This window comes from Ovis aries, chromosome 3 (genome assembly GCF_016772045.2).
Source record: "Ovis aries strain OAR_USU_Benz2616 breed Rambouillet chromosome 3, ARS-UI_Ramb_v3.0, whole genome shotgun sequence".
In the NCBI taxonomy this organism is placed as follows: domain Eukaryota; kingdom Metazoa; phylum Chordata; class Mammalia; order Artiodactyla; family Bovidae; genus Ovis; species Ovis aries.
The window spans coordinates 204511540-204516747 of record NC_056056.1 but is presented as its reverse complement, the minus strand read 5'-3'; the positions used below and the strand labels follow the sequence as shown (position 1 = coordinate 204516747).

The 5208-nt window shown below is 41.1% G+C and overlaps 1 long non-coding RNA gene across 1 annotated transcript; it reads left to right on the top strand.

The window, feature by feature from the left end:
- Positions 1 to 2721: 2721 nt before the first annotated feature.
- On the top strand, positions 2722 to 4611 carry LOC121818967 (uncharacterized). Its single transcript, XR_006059030.2, has 2 exons — positions 2722 to 3321; positions 4136 to 4611. It is a non-coding gene; the product is annotated as an uncharacterized LOC121818967 (long non-coding RNA).
- Positions 4612 to 5208: the final 597 nt, after the last annotated feature.

The following is a 5208-nucleotide window of genomic DNA, read 5'->3' as shown; positions in this document are numbered from 1 at the left end:
AAAACCCTGATGTTGGGAAAGATTGAGGGCAGGAGGAGAAGGGATGAGTTGGTTGGATGGCATCACTGACTCAATGGACATTGGCTTGGATGGACTCTGGGAGTTGGTGATAGACAGGGAGGCCTGGCGTGCTGCAGTTCATGGGGTCGCAAAGAGTTGGACATGAATGAGTGACTGTACTGAACTGAACTGAATGGAAATTGAAGCCAGTAAAATAGATTGAGACAAGAAAGTGTTAAAGAAGTCTTCTTAAATAATGCCATTTGTAGTAACATGGATGGATCTAGAGATTGTCATACTGAGTGAAGTAAGTCAGATCGAGAAAGATAAACATCATATGATATTGCTTATATGTAGAATCTAGAAAAATAGTGCAAAGGAACTTATTGGTGACGGACAGGAAAGCCTGGTGTATTGCAGTCCATGGGGTTGCAAAGAATCAGACATGACTGAGCGGCTGAACTGAACTGAACTGATTTACTAAGCAGAAAATAGAGTCACAGAAGCAGAAAACAAACATGATTACTAGGCACAAGGGAGAGAGTGATAAATGGGGAAATTGGGATTGACATATATGCACTACTATATATAAAATAGGTAACTAATAAGGACCTGCTGTGTAGCACAGGGAACTCTACTCAGCACTCTGTAATGACCTATACAGGAAAATAAGCTAATAAGAGTGGCTATGTGTATATGTATGACTGATTCACTTTGCTGTACACCTGAAACTAACACAATATTGTAAATCAACTATACACCAATAAAAATTAAAAAAAAAAAACAAAGAAAAAAGAAAAAGAAAGCCTTTTTTGAAGTTAGAGTGAGATTTGGTGGCTTTGGATATCCTTCAGCAGTCATCCTGGATCCTGCCACTCAGGTTTTTGCTTCAGGGTACCCGACTAAGGGGTTTACATGAAAGGAACAGTGGAAGAAAAGAAAAGCACACTGCAGTGGAGCTGCAGCTGATACCAAGGTGAAAATTCACATATCAACCAAATGTACCCATGAAAACCCTGTAATCAGTTCAAGTTAAAGTGCTTGGCACTGTTTGTGTGTGTGTGTGTTGTTTTTTTTTTTTTTTTAACAACTATATATCAGGTCCTATGGCTTTTTGTGCCTTTAGTTAATTCTTCCATCTCTCCCTCAAAAATACTGACAAATCCATCAGCATTCACACATCTGGCCACCATGCATTTGAAACTACCGTTTCTTTTCCTCATCTTTTTCTTTCTATCTCATAAATCCTTTGACAATTGTGTGATTTCCTTCAGTTTGCAAACACACATGAACTCTTTTCAGCTTCACTGAACTGAGCATGAGTGACAATCTATGTATACACAATACTTCAGCAAGTTAAGTGGATGGAAAGCTTACACTGTAAGATCTGAAATTATCTGGGTAGGCTGCAGGGTAAGGCAGGACTGTTTGGTGTAAACTGATTGGAAGTATGGAAGTGAGGCCTCTAAGTACTTCTTTCTCAAGAAGTTTGAGCACAAGTGGGGATCCCCGCCTAATTGACTTACCCAAATCACTCACTGACCCAGCCAAATGATGGGGAGAGAAGAGAATGATTAGGCTGCCTTTAGGAAGCAAGCCAGCTGGGATTTGCCCCAGGAAGCAGATGAACAAGAGAGTCCTCTCATGGATTCTGAAAAAGCAAACTTACCCTAAAATATGGCCCAGTTAATATTCTAATGTCCTTGTACTGGGGTCCTGCCCTGGTTGGATCCAGGGTATCCAAAGCGTGGATGGTGAGGCGAGAGAGATATATAGATTTAAAGAGAGATAAGGAAAGAATTTGCAGTTAAGAGAATAGAGGAGAGAAAGAGGCTGATGTTCCTTGCTTTACACAGAAAATCAATTAAGTCTTGAGACAAGAGACTTGCACCATCTACTTAGGCCACAGGTGCCCTCCTGGTCTCCCGGGGGAGTGAAGATGCAGGGCACCTCCCATTCAGGTCTTAGAAGCCCAGGCAAATAAGTAGACATGGTGGACCTCTGTGCTCCAGATGGGAACTAGCCTGAAAGAAGAGTAAGAAAGAAAAGACGACACAGGGAAATCAGACTTTCGAGAAACTGGCCCATCTCTTTATTTTTCAGGAAAGCTTTTATGCTTTAAGTTGTACATAGAGATAAATGTAAGAAGCAGAGTCAAGCAGGGCCAGCTGCTCTGACCCTTATCTAAAGACAGAGTGTTCTTTGCATACCTTTGTTCTTACAAGGGTCTTACGTTTGTTTACAATATCTTCTGGTCTGGAGACCGATTAACATTTTATGGCCCCATCTTTCTTTCTATTGATAAAGGTTGGAGAAGGCAATGGCAACCCACTCCAGTGTTCTTGCCTGGAGAATCCCAGGGACAGGGGAGCCTGGTGGGCTGCCGTCTATGGGGCCGCACAGAGTCAGACACAACTGAAGCGACTTAGCAGCAGCAGCAGTCAATCAGAAAACTTGTTTTCCCTTAAAGATCTACTTAGTCTTAAGATAATGATAAAGTTACATTCTTACATAGCAAGGATACAATGATTTATAGCAAAGAAAGAGAACAGTGATTTATAATAAAGAGAAAATTCATTAACTCAAAAGTCTAGTATTGCTAACATCAAAACTATTATACTTCTTTTTCTACATTCCAATTACATTGATTAATACACTCCCAGGTGCCTGAGGATAAGGAGGCCTGGTGGCAATCATTAACTCAGCAATGAAACCCTTCACCAACATTATTTTTATCTTTAGAAAAGCCCTATGCTAACTAAGACTTTCAAAATACTCCAAACTCTCTGTGCTGTTTATGGTTGAGAGGTTGTAAACAATCATGCGCATAGTAGCAGGAGTGTGGATAATCCTGTCACACAAGCTAGTCTGCCAGCAGAGAGGTTTGACCTGAGACACACCTTTTATATGCAGGAGACTATTAACTGGAGCTCTAAGTTAATTTTCCAGAGAAAGGTGGAATAGCCCCTGTTAATGTCAGAAGAGTGTAGTATAACAGACAGATTTTGGTTTCGGGGGTAGATGCTCGAGCAGATCTAGGGGACCTCTTGAGTCCTGATCCGCCTCGCCTGCATGACCTTGTCATGGGTGGGGTCGAGGAGTCCCTCGAATCCTGACCTACCTTTGCCTGTCAGGGCTCTTCCTTATGACCTTTGCCATGGGTGGGATCTCCCGTGCTGGCTCCCGGCACTTGGTTCTGAACAAGCTGATTAGCAAATCCTCCTTTCCTGAGAGGGAGCAGAAAAGAAGGCGGGAAGAGGGAAGAAAGGTTGGGGGAAGAATTGGAAACATGGGAGGAAGGTCGAAAGCATATGGAGAAGGGTAAGTATGTCTCTCTCCCCATAGCTCATCCATTGCAAGTCCACTGTCCTCTAGTTACAGAATGAACCTAAAATTTATAATGAGAAAACACCACCAAAGGAAATGTCTCCTATTATTAATTTTTCAAAGAAATATTCCTATCCTTTACAATTTAAAATCCTAAAAAAATCCTCCTAAATTCCAAAATACTCTGCTCTCTAATTTAATCTTCTATTCATTTTATTTAAGCCATTTAGGTACCTCATTAGACTCTGTTTGCCTTTAGTTGTAACTGAGTTTAACCATTTTTCACTCTAGTAATTATAGTTCCTTGAATCTCCAAAGTTGAAAAGTATCCCCATGCTTCCCACCCACAGTGTCTTATGTGTCCCATTTTCTAAATAACAAAAAGGATAATTGCACATCAAGGAATATTACGAAAATTTCTCTATACTTTAAGTTTAGAAAATTTGCCTGGAGCAATAACTTTTAATGAGCAAAAGCAATGTTCCCTCATTACAATTGCCAGCCACCAAGATAGGGAAATGGAAAAAGAAAAACAAAAACAAGGAGAAAATTATTGTTTTCAACTGAGACTATCAGTGAACTTCTACCAGATGTCTGTAGCCTACAAATTGTGAGCTAAGACTCAACTAGAAAAAAAAAAAAAATCTTCTTTAAGAAGCTACCATGATTTTTTGCCTTATCTATATATTCTCTGCCAGAGTGTGGAATGTGAAACTCTGCTTAAGTTTTACAGACTTTGTTTACAAACTTTACTAAAGGAGTATTCTTCCTGTTAGCTTATGAGAAACTCTAAATTTTCTTTTTTCAGCCTCATGTTCCTGGCATCACAATTAAATGGAGTATTCTCCTACAATATTCTTTAAGCTGCTGCTGCTGCTAAGTTGCTTCAGTCGTGTCCGACTCTGTGCGACGCCATAGTCTGCAGCCTACCAGGCTCCTCCACCCATGGGATTTTCCAGGCAAGAGTACTGGAGTGGGATGCCATTGCCTTCTTTAAGCAGGGCATCATTATTTGTAACAGGGAAGTCGAAGCACCGTGGCCTTCATTTATGTCATCTGTCCTGGAAGACATATGTCTTTAATCCCCAGTAGAAGCCTCAGATCTGACCGTCTTTTGTTGTTGCTGCTGTTCAGTCCAACTCAATGGAGTGAACAACAACATAACTTTAATATTAAATCTCATAATGACATCACAAAGAATTACTGGTAAAGAAAAGAAAAAATCTGACAATTGTGCCATAATGAAAGTTGTTCATTCTAGAATACAAAATGTTGAAAAATCTATATCTGTATCAATATCGTCAGTTCAGTTCAGTTCAGTCGCTCAGTTGTGTCCGACTCTTTGCCACCCCATGAATCGCAGCACGCCAGGCCTCCCTGTCCATCACCAACCCCCGGAGTTCACTCAAACTCACGTCCATCGAGTCAGTGATGTCATCCAGGCATCTCATCCTCTGTCGTCTCTTTCTCCTCCTGCCCCCAATCCCTCCCAGCATCAGAGTCTTTTCCAGTGAGTCAACTCTTCGCATGAGGTGGCCAAAGTACTGGAGCTTCAGCTTTAGCATCATTCCTTCCAAAGAAATCCCAGGGCTGATCTTCAAAATGGACTGGTTGGATCTCCTTGCAGTCCAAGGGACTCTCAAGAGTCTTCTCCAACACCACAGTTCAAAAGCATTAATTCTTCGGCACTAAGCTTTCTTCACAGTCCAACTCTCACATCCATACATGACCACAGGAAAAACCATAGCCTTGACTAGATGGACCTTTGTTGGCAAAGTAATGTCTCTGCTTTTGAATATGCCATCTAGGTTGGTCATAACTTTCCTTTCAAGGAGTAACCGTCTTTTAATTTCATGGCTGCAGTCACCATCTGCAGTGATT